This window comes from Harpia harpyja, chromosome 7, assembly GCF_026419915.1.
Source record: "Harpia harpyja isolate bHarHar1 chromosome 7, bHarHar1 primary haplotype, whole genome shotgun sequence".
Taxonomy (NCBI): Eukaryota; Metazoa; Chordata; class Aves; order Accipitriformes; family Accipitridae; genus Harpia; species Harpia harpyja.
This window is the reverse complement of record NC_068946.1, coordinates 45,597,316-45,613,604: the sequence shown is the minus strand read 5'-3', so window position 1 is coordinate 45,613,604 and position 16,289 is coordinate 45,597,316. Positions and strand designations below refer to the sequence as shown.

The 16,289-nt window shown below is 39.8% G+C and overlaps 1 long non-coding RNA gene across 1 annotated transcript in view; it reads left to right on the top strand.

The window, feature by feature from the left end:
• LOC128144261 (uncharacterized) overlaps nucleotides 1–16,032 on the top strand; it is a 28,425-nt gene extending 12,393 nt beyond the window's left edge. Inside the window, exons 2-3 of the long non-coding RNA XR_008236020.1 lie at nucleotides 13,407–13,493; nucleotides 15,939–16,032. This is a non-coding gene — a long non-coding RNA (uncharacterized LOC128144261). The remainder of the gene's footprint in view (nucleotides 1–13,406; nucleotides 13,494–15,938) is intronic.
• Nucleotides 16,033–16,289: the final 257 nt, after the last annotated feature.

The window sequence follows — 16,289 nt, the reverse complement described above, 5'->3', positions numbered from 1 at the left end:
ATTATCTAAATAAAAAATGAAGTTGGGGGTTGATCAGTAAAACTCAGCAACTGTGTGACAGAGTTGTCAGCTGTAGGTGGAAGGGCTTGATAACCCAGAATTTCCCTCCCGGTCCTCTGCCCTTCTCTGCCTTCCTGTCCACAGGGGAGAAACAGGGTAGCTCTGGTCAGGAGGAATGCACTGAACATGAACATAAAGATTTGGGGTTTTTTTTGCCTTAAAGGTATTTTACCATTTATAAGATTTTATATACTACCATATTTTCATACATAAAGCCTTTGGGTGATTTGCACATATATGAGTGGCTCTGTGTGTGTGCATGCACACACATTCTTATACATGTCCAGGAATCTCTGGATCTTGTAACAATTCTGCTATGGATTTGCAAAATGACCTCAAGCAAGTCACAGTTCTGTGCCTCTCTTTTATACTTCTGTAAAATGGTTATAGTGATACTTATTTGCCTCCCAGGAGTGGCAAGGAGCCCTTGTTCCAGTTTATAGTGTTCCAAGATGCTCAAGGAGTGCTAAAGAAAAGTGGAGAGTTAATTGGTTCATAAATTGTCAACCTTGCGGTCATCCTCTAGGTTAAAAATAGCTTTAATAAGTCAGTTCTTTTTGAGTTAACACAGAAAAAGGCAATTACTTATGACAAGGTAGGAAGGGTTTGGGGTTTTTTTTTCTGAAATGTACCCAAACACTAATTAGTGTGTAAACATTTATTACAAAGTACCACTCTTTGGAGACCTGCAAACAAACTTCAGTACAATCCTAACAAATGCTACGGCACAGACTGCTATGCACACATCACATATACTTTTTGTAACATATTATTGTAATACTAATTGCTTCAAGACATTATGAGGTAATTATAACACCATTATGGAGACAAAACAATGTTTCAATGGTTCTATCAAGATGATATTATGATACCAGAATGAAAGAATGTCAGTGTGCACGTATGGAGGCAACACTGGATTATCAAAGTGAAATGAAAGGACGATGCTGTGAATTGTTGATGAGCAACCTTTAACAAGAAAATAGAAGTGACACCAACACAATTCTGCAAAGATGGCATGATATCCAAATTAAATAAAACAAAATCATCCATTTAAATAATGTTATGAACAAGAGCCATTTATGCATTTGTGATTTGGCTTTTTAAGTGAGTCTGTTACAACAAATGACAATGTTTTGACAGTTCATCTTTAATGGCAAAAGGATGATCTAAGCCATGGGCCCCTTTTTTTTATTTTCCCTCCTCTAATCACCTTCCAAAGAGATTATAAAGTGCATTTCTGGTAAGAAGAGTGGTTTCATAAAGACAGCACTCTGGAGATCAACATTTATTCATTGTCATTTATTCATTGCCAGATCACCAGAGAAAAGCTCTATTCCTACATTTTTTTTGCCTATCATGTCTCATTTTTACTGTGATATCTAGAGACTGAGCCAAGATCAGAGTCTTGTCTTGCCATGTACTATCAAGTTTGCATGTGCAGACACTCCCTGGTTTGAAATAGTTTGCAGCCTGAACAGCAGAACTCACTGGGAAGTTTCAATCTAAGTATTACATTTTAAGGAAAAATAGTCTTCCAAAATTCAAAATTTCCCCATAGGAAAATTCCAGATTTGCCAAAGTTTTTTTTTTCTTCCATTTTATGATGGAAAAATCCAAATTTGTTTGTTTGTTTCTTTCTTTCTCTCAGGCCAAATTCCTCACCCCTCCATTTTCACTTAAGATTAGTCCTCCAGCCTGAATTACTTCCCATGATGTGTCACATCTCTGCCCTAAATAAGCCACCACATGTTGCAGGAGCCAATCTGTTCAAAAATCCCAACCCTTATAGGAGAAAAATCCTTCCTGTAATTGCACTGAAGTGAAGATGGTGCAGAAGCTGCAATTCAGACCAGTATTTAGGCACATTTCTGTTCTCAGCTGCACTTCCAGTCCAGACCTGTGCATCTGGAGAGCCACCAGCTCAAACCCTACACTGGTGTGCTGCCACTGCAGCCTCCCACAAAAACTTCAGCTGACATGTCAGTGCCACATGTGTCCTTCTCCTCCGTTTCAAGAGGCTCTTTCATGTAAGGAAATATATTGTACTATCCAGAAATCTTTCTCAAGTGACCTCCCAAAGGATTAGTGAAAATGGGTTGCCCAGTAACGGCACTGATTTTTATTTGACCTGCAGTTAAAGTCCAGTCTGGGAAGGCTGATGTATATATTACAAATAGCCTGTAAGGCACATTGCACTGAATAGAAGTCTTAAGACATATCCTGTATTAAGATGCCTTTTCCCAAATAATTTCCTAATTTTTCTGACTGCCTCCTGCTTAAGGGTCGTGTGGTTGAACAAAGAGATGCTGAACCACCGTCACCTCTCCTACTCCCATTTGAGCGTGCAGAGGATCCAGCGTGTGCATACTGTAACACAATTTCCATAGCAACACCAGAAGAGTCTTGTTAACCACAGGTAGCACAAACACTCACAAAGGTTTTAAAGCGTTCTGCAAGCCTTGAAAGGAAGGTGCCAAATACGCTGATTATAATTTAAAATCCCTGATAAAAGCATAATTTTAAAGTAGCAATTGAAAAAGGAGATCTCTTTCAGGTGGAAACAGTATTGCTGTTCAGCTCATCCAGCTCTATTCTAAGACAACTCCCTAAGAAAAATTTTCTGCTTCTTATAAAATAAAGTATTGTTTTAATAGTTAATATGAATCATGAGGGAAACTTTACTACAGAAAAGACCACATAATTTCATCTAGATAATTGTTGTTTTTCTATATATCTGCTATATAAAGCTATAACACAACTGACAGATAGCCAAAGAGAAATAGAGCAGTAATGGTGCTATTGCTCCCTCTACTGTAAATATTCATTATTTCTTATTACAGGTGATAACAATCCAAGTCATTAAAAATAATTCAACTAATCCAAAAAACAGCAACAAAAAAAATTCATGTTTTCAGAATGGCATAACCAAATTATTATGTTCCCTAGCAATGCAGTGGAAAGAATATCCAATGAAATGATGCCTTTTTTTTTTAATATATAAAAAAATCAGCAGGTATCTGTAGGTTTTAATTCTAGCTGTAGTCATAGGTAAGCATTAAATGGATAGTTGCATCCATTACCTTAAAAAAAATAAACACATGAGCAAACCTTTCTACCACTGATCACACTCTTGCTTCCTAGTGGCAAAGGCAAAACAGAAATAATAAGTGCCCAGTGAGAGGTATTTTGACCTTCTGAACAGCCTCCTATTACGAACATCAGCACTGAGGAATTCAGGGAATTAATGAGGGAGAGTGGAAAATAAACAAGAAGGTGATTCATGAGGAGATTTACAGGGCTGAACTCTATGTGCATGGGAAAGCAGATTATTGAATAACACACAGCCTTCCATTACCAGAACCGCCTTATTTCTCAGCTCAGCAACCAAACGCATTCATTGCTGAGGTGCCAGGCTTACACAGAAAGTCTTCAAACAAACTCTGATCCTCTGTCAAAGACCAAAGAGGCTGAACGTAATTTTATCCAAACTGTCTAAAAATAGATTGCTATTGAGCAGAGGACAGAAAGAAGTTGCCTCAGCACCAAATTGCTCTCTTCAGAGGCTTTATTCCTTTGCAACTAGACATTTGTAATTTAAGAAAAAAGCTTCTTCCATTTTTTCTGCAATGTTATAGTAATGGAGAATGAGAATGTAGCCGCTAGATTTTTAGTACAGAATTCCTGCTGGGAGGCAATTTAAAATTGCGTTCCCTCTTTCTCAGTCCCTGCTATGGCTCAAAGCAATCAGCAGCAAGGGGAGTCCAGCAAAGGAGGGGCCAAGGGCAGGCACATGTGGGAACATCACCCCTGGACCTGGCTGGCACTTGCACAGGCAGCATCATGTTTGACAAAGATCCCCAAGATCCACAGAACAGGGAAGATTCATACACCTCCAAATTCCCTGGCTATTTAGAGAGCAATTTGAAAGTTAATTGCCCTTTTATCCTTTCTCTAAAATATTTCTTTACAGAAAGGAATGAGATAGCTTTCATTTTCTACTAATTTTAATTATACAAGATAAGGCTCCTCAGCTGATTTGTTTTAACACACTCTCCACTCTTCAGTTTCGACAAAGCACCTCTTCTTGTTTTACCACTTATTGAAATCAATAGAAAAATCCTCGCCGATTTCACTGAGCTATGGACCAGATCTTTGCGCTCTGCAGCCTTTAAGGATCTGAAATTGTGACTGTATTTTAACATACAGAATTTTTTCTTTTGTGCAAGAAAGCATGTGTCAGCCGCTTTGGGGAGTGTGTTTCAAGTGTTATTCACTCCGTGCTCTGGTGCTTGAGGAAGCATATGGCTCTTTGTGTTTGAAGTCCCATAAATCTGCATTAGTTTAAAATATATGAATGTGAATCATTAGCCTAAGATTTCAGAGCTAGTAAAAGAGAACACAAGTTCAATATCACTTTTAAGCATTTCTGAATTTGACATTATCATGACTGAAAATAAGAAACATATTTAAAATGTGTCACTGACCACGCTTAGGACATAGGATCTAGGGATAAAAACTTCTTTTAAAGTTCAAAAACACTTTTTTTTTTTTTTTTGAATCTTCACAGACAAATAGCTTATGAAGATTACCTATGCAAAATAGCAGCACCATCACTTGAATCTAATTAAAACCATTTGTCAGAAACATATTTTTAAATTCAATGACACCTATACAGCCAGCCTTGAGTTCAAACTACAATTATCCTGCCCTGCATATAATTAGAATCACAGGGATTAATGAGCACATACAGTTACACATTTTTTTCGTCCACCCAGGTTTTTCATTTCAGAGGAGGAAGGAAATAAGTCATTGAGGAAGAAGGTAAAAAATAAAATAAAAGGAAAAGTTGTGTATTTAAGACCACACTAAAGTGAAATGCATCCACAGAGAATAAAGGGGGTTTTGGTGTGAAAGAAGGACTTGGCAAGGTTTGGAAATATTTCCAAAACTTTTACTTCTAAACTGTCTTCATGACATGGCCAGAAAGATTTGGGATTCAGGTATGCTTGTCTTTAGACACAAGGATTACTGTCTTAAGGTAGCCTTGAAAGTTCTAGATGTTTAACCACTGACTGAATTAACAGAAGCCATTTATTTCAAGTAAAGAGAAAAGACACATTAAAATAACAAGGAGGCAAGATAAAATTCATTTTTTACATGCACCTCGTTTCCACTTTGTTTATTCCTTATCTAAAGGCAAGAAAAAATGAAAGTGATAAGTAATGTCAAAGTAGCTTTTCACTACCTTAATGCTCCTCCCGCTTCAGACTTTTACCAAAACCTCGAAGGTGTTCCAGCCCTTGCTCTATGTTGGGTCACAAGGGACAGAACAGCTAGAAAACAGTAAGCTCTTACTAAAACTTCTCTCTCCCACCATAACTTATTATCTCACCTGACATTTCTCCTGTGGTAGATTAAAGGTGGGACAGCAATGGGCTGCACCACATCACAGAAGATGAGCAGAACTAAATAGAATAAAATGCAAAGATCTTGTATCTTAAATCACACTGCTATCACAAAAAGAGATATGGTCTGCAAAGACAAGGAATATAATTTATTGGTTCAGCAGATATATTTGGGAAACACCAGATAGGCTTTTGGGTGCGTAAGTCTTCCTTCAGGCCTTTGCAATACTTTTCCCTAAAAAGCAGTTTACATTCCCCCAGATATGTCTGGTTTTCCCAGTAATACCACCTGACCTAATAACATGTAGCATGTTTTGCTACAGCATTTGTCTTGCTCATGTCTTTAGGTTGGATCATCACAGCTACAACACTGTAACGCTATGGCAAGACTGAATTCCACACTTGTTAGCTTAGCCACAGGTTGGGCAGGCACTGGCATCCTTTCATCACTCAGAAATAGTTCTCAAATAATAATCTTAAAAGATTTCCAGACACAAAGAAGTCTGTGGTAATAAAAAAAGAAATGTCCGTGTCAGGTATATGTCCAAAGCTCAGGACTTAGATTTAGTCATCACAACTGCTGTTTTAATTCATAGGTGCTATGCCTTATCAAGGCTATGCCTTTTCAGTGCTTTGTACCCCTTCTCTTAACCTGATCCAAAGCTTGCCTTTTCACTAGCGTTTCATGGACTCTGGGTGCAACTAAGTTAACTAATCTGACTCAGTCAATAAAGAATTTATCTGTCATTGGCATCTTACAAATTGCCTTGCTTGTTTTTTCCTGAGGAGATGCTCCTTTAAAGGCTGGATGAAGACTGAACCCACAATACATGAAGTGTGGATATGCAGATTCCTTATGTTTTCATAGCTTTCCCCCATATACATAATATATGGTGCTTGCATGGTGTGGGCAGAGCTATGCTGCTGACAACTTGTCTTTACAACAAATGCCTCTATTTGCTGTAAGAAATACAACCACTTTTTGCAAAGCAAAAGGTGGAAAAAAGCAGACTCTGGCTGCAGCTAGGCTAAATACTCCGAACAACAGCAGCATTTCTTTTTTTAGTTCAATCAACAGTAGTTTCCTTCCAATTTTCACCACCAAGTCATTTCCTCCCATGGTCACTATGTCATTATTTGTACAGCAATAGCTGCTTTACAGGAGAAGTAGAAGACACTGCTCCTTTCGCCAGTGTCGATAGTCAATGGGAGGACCACATCTCAGACCTGTAAGGACAGACTCACAGGAAGGGGCTTTGTGCAGGCACGTTCAATTGCCTTTCCAGTGCCAGAACAGATATCAGGCTCTCATTTTAAAATGATGCAAAAGAGAAAAGTGATAAAAAGCACAGGGCAGACAAAAGAAGGGCTGAGCTCTGTAATGACATGATTCTCTAGTTTCACTGTGTGCTCAAATACATCAGCTCTTTTTCCAAATTAAAGCTGTGATTTAGCAGCCTTCCTGACTAGCAAATAACTGCTATATAGCAAGATTTGTCCATTTTTTAAGTATCAGTATTAGACTCTATCCTTTTCCCTTGTTAGCAATTGAAGGCAATTGCTAAAATTCTGGCTCCTTGCTTCTAAGCAGAAATTGGTTTTGTCAATGCTTCTCTGCTGGCAGGGATCACCTGAGGCAGGACCCCAGCTTGTGCCCCTTTGACCACTTCATCTTCAAAGCGAATGACTTGCCCTGCTGGGGTGGTCTTTCTCTCCCCCACCATGCAGCTCTGCACCAGGGCACCCCAGGGCTCCTCTCCCAGCTCTGTCTCTACTGCCCACTAGCCCTGCAGCAACCTGCTGCACCCCAGGCACCGCCCTATTCTACCTCTTCCCCCATGCCCCATTTCAAGCCCTAATCTTTCTTCCAGGGAATTGTAATTTAGGTTTAATACAAAACTTTTAAGAGAACCTTATTTGGTTTCATCTTGTTTAGGCAAAGGTAGGAGACAGACTTTCTGGACTTAAAGGATTTATTATGATAAGTACCTGAGTCGGTAAAGAATTTCATTACAATACTCTTCAAGGTCATGAAAATGCAAGGTTTTATTTTATTTTCACTACAAAGTTTGCAGTCATGTTGCATTTCTTGTTGCTTATCAAAGAGAAGCTCCAGAGTCTTTCTGAACCTTAGTTACGTTAAAATAACATGGTAAGAATGAAGTCATTCTAATTTGATCATTTACAATGCCACTTACTGAATGGAGCCCTGTGGCTAATTTGGGACATAAATAAAGTGGCATTTTAACCCCAGTTGTCTTTGCCACTGTCCCAGAACATCTTTGCTCCCCCAGCATGGTAGAGTAAGAAACTCCTGCCTTGGCTACAGAACTCTAAGAGTTTTGAAACTGGCCAAGAGTCAAACTGGGCAAGAAAGAGTCATACTGGGCAAAATGTGGGACAGTAGGGACACCTAAATTTCAGAAAAATATATGTAGAGCAAGGAGCTGAAAACACAATATCCTATTTACAGGCTGTCATGAACAGTATACAAAACCCATGGATAAGGTCCCAGGCTTAAGCCCTGACCACAAGAAGATGACAGCACCAAAGGGGCCATTCATGCCTATAAGCAGCAGGATTATTCTTTCAGGGAACTTCATGTTTGGTTGCCACTTCTGTTTGGGAAGCCCTTGTTAAAACTCTCCAGCTACTGCTTCCTCCTGGGCAGGAGGTGGCCAGAAGTCTTGGCTTTTTCATGCTCAGCCTCAGTTGCCACATGCCCATCTCAACATGTTACAGAAACTTGCTACAGCACGCAACAGCTCACTAGAACAAGTTTCCATATGCTTTTTTCCTAATGCTGTTTAAGCAGGACCCATTTCAAAGTTCTTGTACATTCATGCATCTGCACAGGAGACCTCATGATTTGAGACAGGCACATGACAACTGGAGGTGAGCACAAAAAGGGGTCAAAAGGAGAAAATGAACAGGTTCTTTGCAAGGCAATGGCCTTTTTTTTTTTTTTCAGTCTGCCAATGTATATCCATTAAATATTTTGTCTGCTTATTCTTTTTGTGATAGTAAATAACCAATTCTGTTCTTGACTTTTGTGATACTGTTCTCTTCAACTTCCTTTGTGCTACATGCACACACATGTACAAGTCTTCTACAAATCACTCTGCTGAGATGCCCACCAGGTAAAAGTTATTAGAGTCATCACTGGAGGGGAGTACCACCTCCTGCACATGCACATAAATTCCTCTCATTTTATTGCCCATATTTACCATCAGAATAGTATGAGGGTTTTTAGAAGTACAAGGGGTCAGACTATTATTTCCATCTCCCTTTCAGGATGCATGATTCTCCACCAGTTTTTTCCACTTTAATCAGTTTTCTTTTAAGTATCTCAAGCAACTATGCTTTCCCATGAAGCACATTCTGCTGACATTTCATTACATTGGGTTATGTTCAAAACTAAGTCACACCCTTAGAAGAAAGTCCTGTGGAGATGCTAAAGGATCTGGTTCAAAATTTAACAATACCACTGACTTTTTTTTTACTACCTCTGAGGCCTTTCTGCAGCCTGCATGCCAGATAATTTATTCCATCAAATTTTCAGTATTTTGCGACTGAGGCTGATTTCAGTATTTCTCTGCTGATGTATCATCCCTTACGTATTTCCCTCGTTAGTGGACAAAACACTGCGGGGAGGGAGGGTGAACTGGAGGTCTTCTGCCATTTACATTAATGGCACGAAAACTGCAAATATTAATATTGTTATTCAGTCCATTGAAAACAGGCTAGAATCTCATCAGTAATTATGATTTAGTGAACAGAGCCTATTTTAAAACAATACATTTTCTCTCTTGGCACCCTCTTTCTTTTCTCCAGAGAAAACATCGTGTCTATGCCTATTTTTTCTGGATTTTTTTCTTACTTTCATCATAGAAATTAGAAGGAGGACAACCCTATTTTGCTCTGCCATGTTCTTGGTTTGGACCAAATCTAGAACAGGTGCTAAAAATCTTGATAATTTGTTGAGACAATATGGGGATAATACCCTCACAAAAGATTGTCACATAGTAGAGAATGCAGAAATAACTCTGCAAAATAGAGTAGAAAAAAAGAAAAGTTGTAAGCAAAAGAAAACTTATGCATAGAATGTGTTTTTGCTTATCATTTTCAGCATAAATATACAAGGAATCTAAGGAAAATATGGATTCCACTGCAGGACCCATGATAAAAAGCCCAAATCTTTCCACTACCTACAGAAAAAACACTGCAACAAAAGCTGATACAGAAAAAACTAGACTCAGAAAATGAGAAAAGTCACTCTGATTTTCTCCCATTCCCTCCTGATTACCTTCCTGAAGGTCATCCCATTCCCACCTGAAGTTCATCATTCAGGCCCTGCCACCAAGCTCAAGACCTTAAAAGCAGGATCATATTTACCAGGATTTTCTTATTAATTTCTTGATTTGTAACTTAATGGTTTGAAAGAAATGTTTGTAAATATCATTTTAGGCAAAAAGAGGTCCAGCAGACGGTATTCAAAGAATGCTAAACTGATGATCTATGCTAATTGCTTCCACCAGTTTGCTGAAGAGCCTCAGCTGAACATAATATTGAAAGTACATTTCTCTTTGCACCACTGCAAAAGGATTTCCAACACCTCTCACAGAACAGCTGAAGCTATTACTAGTTTTGTGCCACCATCCCTTGATACAAATGACAGTGTGCTTCTCCATTTAGCAGCCACTTTTCTTTGCTCTTCTCTGCTGTTTCCCCCACAAGTTCTGTTTTACTATCATTTTTTGATATAGTACCTTTCAGTTTCCCTTTCCAACTGTGCACCATGAAGACTTCTCTATTGTAGTTTTCTCCTCAGCTGCTGAAAATTATAATTATTTCTTCTAGTACTTGGCTTCCTACCCTTTGATCCTTTTTTTGCCTTCCTAGTAAGCCACCTGACCCTTTCATACTTCCTCCACCCCTTTTTCCCCTCATTCACCTCCTCCTCTTCTTTCCCAACTGCTTTCATCTTTCTTTGTCTTTTTTGCTCTGGCTTCCCAGTTTCTCTTCTCTTCAGCTGAAAATGTAAAATTTTTCCTAGAGCCTGATAAAGCCCAGAAGTCAAAAACATAATCTTTAATCTTATTTTCTGATTTTCAGTATGGATTCTATTAAAATGGAGTTGGGGTTTTCCACTTTACAGTATACTGATGCAGCATTATCAGAGTTCTAGTTACATGTTAAAGGACTAAAGGAATTGAAAAGAATTAAAAGCCAAAGCAAAGTTTAGATCCTTTAGATATTTTGCTAATTTAGATATTAGCTAAAATTATGTACAGATGTAGAGGTACACACAGCATCTCCATCTTTCATTATGTATTGCTCTTTGTAGCTCTCTGGTCTCTTTATATTAGTGATACCAAAAAAAAATACTTGAAACAGACCAAACCAAGAGATGGTTATCTAAACTGGCAGATTTCTGTTTATGGGCAGGGGACTGACCAAGCTGCACAATGGGAGAATAAGAGCCAGGAATGTAACGTTTGCTAATGGCATTCATCATGCAGCACGCACATGGGTGGATGCTGCACTTAGCTCACAGGTTTGGCAGTGTGGGCCACCCAAACCACTCAGGACGATCCCACAGAGGGATCTACAAAGGTAGAAGAGGAATTTACCTTACCCTCATGTTTCTTTTCAAATTTCTGAGTGGGGTAGACAAAAAAGCAGCTGAAAGCTTTTCCTACGAAAGAGGGAAAGCAGACTGGGTTCCCAGCCTTGTGTTTCCCCCAACCTACTGGTAACAAAGGACTTACAAAACTATGCTGTTCTTCTTAAAGATTCCCCCAACCGGCAAGTTCCCAGTTAAAACACAAGAAATCATGGATAGAACAGGTAAATTAGCTTTACCAAAGCCACAGCAAGGAGAGAAAAAAACCTCTAAAACTTTTAGCAAAAAAAATGCAGCTGTGCTTCCATCGTCGCTACCTCGGTTTTACCCCTGTTTAACCTCCTTTAGCTCACTGGAGTTGCACAAAGACATCTGCCTGTGTGAGATTTCTGGCTCAGCACATGTACTTTGCTGGGCCAGTTTCAAGGTGTGCTTTGCAGTGAGGTCTCTGCACAAGGCAGCACTCAGACAGACCTCATCACAAATCAAGGTCCAACCCTTCGTCAGGGCACCAGTTGCACACTTGGACCTTATGAGGCTTACACAAAGGCTCAGATATATGTGAGAAATGTTTTTAGGTTTCCATCAAGCAGTAAGCCCTCTAAGGTAATTGTAGCAGCACCTCTAACCTGCTGGGAAGCCTTGGAGAGGTTTCACAGCAGGTCTCAGTTGCTGAGCTGTGTCAAGGCACAGCCTTGGGGAATTCGCATGCTCCACATTCCTCACTGTCTGAGCCAGTCTCTGAGCACCACCTTCACACGCTTTCTGGCTCATTCTGTGTGTCTAAAGTCAAGATACCGGTCTCAGAAAGATTATGTGCTCAGCAACATTTAAAACAGCCACTTTTTCTTTTTTAATGGAGTGGAAGTTCTGCTGACTATTTCTTTTTGTTATCAAATTGCTAATCATGGATCTAACTGCTTGCTCTAAAACCTAGTGTCAACACCAACTGGATGTACATCACCATCTGCCTTAAGATTCATGACTGAATTGCTGTGATTTAGTAAGTTGCAGCACAACAACCACACCAAAGTAATTCTTCATGTTTGCACTTAACCTGTGGAAAATATGAGAGGAATCATGTTAGCTTAAACCTCTGTGAAAGAGAAAACACAGATGGATGTCTGAGTTCTACTTATAATGTTGTGGCCTCCTCTGTTGTACTTGCTGAACTTCTGACACCAGAGGATCAACAATCCCTTGGCTCTACTGTAATGCTGTCAGTAAATAATGTCTTAATGTGAGCTGTGGTAGGGGAAGAGGACTATTGGAGCAACCAGAACAAATACATTAGGACTGATACCACACGGGCACACAGCTGATTTTTGAAGACCAATGTGTTTTCACCTACTGTGGCCCAGTGCATGGCAGTGCTCCTACCAGTTGTGTCAGTGGTTGTGGAGGCTTCACCGCACTCATGATTTGGGCTCTTGCACCTCCCAACCATGTGCCAAGTAGCCCAAGAAGAAATTACAGCAGCGACTTTGGTGGCTAAGTCTCTGTGGATTCTTTGAGGGGGTGATATATGGTCCACAGATGTCCTCAAAGTAAATTTCCTCCCAGGAATGTGCTCTCCCAAGCTGCCATATAACCTTGTAACTCTGCAATGTAACACCATCACACAAAGACCCTTCTATGGAAAAATATTCCAGTGGGCTGTTTTGCCCTTTTCTGTGCCCAGGAACACCTGGGCAGGTGCCATAGGATGCTGCAGTCTCCTCCCTGACACAGAGGGATACAGATAAGGGGAGCGAGGACTCCACAGAGGGCAGAAGGGAGAGACTGAAAGGCAGGGACCAGTTGCGAGTGTGAGGTGGGTGCACAGAACTGGTATGAAGATCCAGAATGTCATCTTTTATCCACAGCTTATCCACTGGATCTCCTTCCTCCATCTTGTGTTGACCTCCATTCTTTGCTCCCCAACTTCTGAAGCCAAGGCCAGAAAGGAAACTTGCGTTTGCACACCAGCATGTCAGAAGTGCCGTGCCTTCACCTTGCTGCTGACTCGTAGTCCCTGTGGTGCCAATTCGACTTAAGAAAAATGTCTATTTGATGATGAGTTCCATGAAAACACGGAAGCTTTTGATAGTATCAGTTGTTATTGCTGCAGCTGGCAACCTGTTGCACAATGTCTCTTCTGCTTCTTCCCCAGCTAGCTGGGAAGTAGATGCAGGGTACGCCTGAGGCTGTCAGCCAGTGTCCCTTCCCTGCTGTAGGTGTATAGCAACTTCTCTGCTGGATGCTGGCTGGGTCATAGAGAGGGAGAGGGAAAAACTACTCACTCTTACTGCTTTATTATCTGTTTCTCTTTGAAGCATGGAGTTTTCAGGAGAACTGGAAGGGAGGAACGACAGATGGGATCCAAATGAACTGTGACAAACAGGCTCCCTCCTGCCACTCAGGTAAGCCTAGGGGCCATGAAATAAGAAAATCCAGCAACCAGGCCATAGCTGTCATTTTTTTCTTTTCCTGCCAAGTGTCAGAGCAGCCAGTGTTGCAGCAGGTGGCTAGAAAGGCTCAGGGGTCATTTAGGATGAGTGAGAGCATACTTTGCAGGTACATTCTACCTGCACCAGAGAATTCGGGAACAAAAAATTTGCAGCCTGAAGGAGACACCCTAGTGAATCTTGCTGCCCTTGGATTGTCAAATTGGATGGCAAAAACCCAAGATCAAGCAGGGAACTTAAAGTAAATAATTGATTTAGACCTCCCAGGCTTGCTGAAAGGTGAAGATGGGATGAAGATGGCAACATCTGAGTTTCAAAAATGTATTCAGTGTTCAGAACTTTCCACCTACATACATATTGCACGCTGCTAAGGTCCAAGAGCAAACAATGTATGCAAGGCTGTATGTGCAAGGCTATTGTTTCCCTTGGCTATGGCTACAAATAGGGAAATAATAAACATTCAGGTCTCCCCTCTCTATTTAAGGATATGGTGATACAAAACCAGCAAGCTGCTCTGCATTGTCTTTCTCCCATATCTCTCACAGACTATTTGTTCTTTCCAAAAGACAGGATACAAACGCAGCATGCCTCCACTGCCAAGGCAGTTTGCTTTTACTTTGTTTCTGTCAAATGATCCCAGTGCTCAAACCCATGAAGCAGAAATCAGCCCCTCTTCTGTGCTCACTTTCTTATCAAAACAGGGATTAAAGAAGGGTGAACCACTAGGAGCAAATTGGGGGAGGAAGGAGTGTAAGTAGAGTTTTCCTAATGCTAGCAGTGTGCATGTCCATAACAACCTCCTGCTGACTTATTTCCGTTAGTGATAATGTGGTTACGGCACAGCAGCTTTCTGAGAGATACTTCCTTTGCACATGTTGATCCTCTCATCACTATTAAGGTTTTGTTTTTATCATAGAATTACTGTGCTATGCTAAATCAAGAATTCATGTTTCTCTGTAATTAAATACATTCCTATTAAACAATGTTTATGAACTATTCTGCATAGTAAGAAATTATGGCAAAGAATAATAAAATATAAATATGAATCATAACAAAAATCGTGGATTATTTAATCAAAACCCAATAAAACTTGTTTAATTTAATTTTCTCAAGGAATAAGTGTCTACATTTGCAGTTTCTCAGATTGATTTAATTCATTCTCCATAAGCTTTGTTTCTGCTCTTAGCAGTCTGCAGAAAAAAAGTTACTGTGCCCATGTTCTATTGCATTTGTACCCTCTCAGCAGTGATATAAATGCTATTAAGCTCCCCTGACAGTTTGTCCAATACTTACAGATTATTGCTGTGGGTTTTTTTAACCCTGGGGCAATGCTGTATCACAAAATGTCTTAAAGGGAAAACAGAATGACACATGATGTTTTTGATGTTATATTCTGTCTTATTACAGCACACGAAAAATTATTTAAAATTACCTACCTGTTAAAGCCAGCTTAGATAGCAGTAAGTTTAAAAATAAATATGTGTATCTAGATAAAAATAATTATGTATATACAGTCAGGGTGAATATTTTCAGATGACTCTCAAATGGTTTCTGAGAATCCTGAAGGTGAGGAAGCCCAGAGATAGCTGTTCATTTCCCAGGTGCTATGGGGAGTCTACAAAGAAGGTAAAACCAATCTTCTGGTTTTAATTTGTAGCAAGTTCCTATGCCCTTTTATTAAACAGTTCTTCACCAACCTGAAGAGAACAAAGTCCAACTGCTGCTGAGGCCAGTGTCTCTTGCGAATTGTTTACAAGTGTTAGAGGCAGGGTTCCCTGCACCTTCTGTACAGGGGGAAGGAGAAGTTGGCCTTCTACTACTGCTTTTCCAATGGAGGAATCTCGCTTTCTTTTGTATTCCTCCCACAGAGTTTCCTACAAGGCAGCATGATCCAGCCCTCAGTAATTAAGATTCCCATCCTCTTGCTACCACATTGAAGCACAAAAGCCTACTCTGACATCAATAGGAAAGAGAAAATAATATTATTAGTGCTAATTGGTCAGCAACAAATGTCTCTGGGACATATAAAGCCTATTCACTACTTGAAACAGTTACATAGCGGAACACATAACTGAGCACGAGAACTCCATCAAGAATCCTCAGCAAGCCTGCAACCAGTTCAGCACAGACTTCAGCTAGCTAAACCCAAATAACCAGTACGCTTTGGTGAACGACAATTTAGTAACATTATTTAGCTTCTTATATCTGTGAAAAAAAAGAACTGCTTGAAAGAAGAGAGTTGTATGTTCACGTTGTTTCACTTCCATAAGAACCAGGCTATCTCCCCCGCACTTCCTGACGTTCAAAGATATGCCAAGATGCGATTTTAGACAAAAGCACCAGGAAGGGAGAAAAACTTTGTATATAGAAATAAAATAACCATTTCCATTTCATTTGTAGGCTAAAGCCACATAAAGAAGTATTGCCAACTTCTGCTGGAAGTTATTTAGGATTCACCTCTGGAGCAACCTCACTGCAGTCTACATAGAGCACAAAGGCACCAGCCTCCCATAAACTTGAAGGAAGATTGCAAGAATGATAATATTCTGATATAAAAGCTTTCAAGTTTTCCTACTGTAATAATTACAAAAATGTACAATTTCTGTAGTTGTTCTGCTCTAATTACTGAATGATCCCTTTTTCGGGGTAGTACATTATTACTATTTACAGCAGTCTTTTGCCAGATATCTAGTTTATATCTACATCAATAAATTTGTATCTATTGTGTTACATACCGACAGCACATAATTC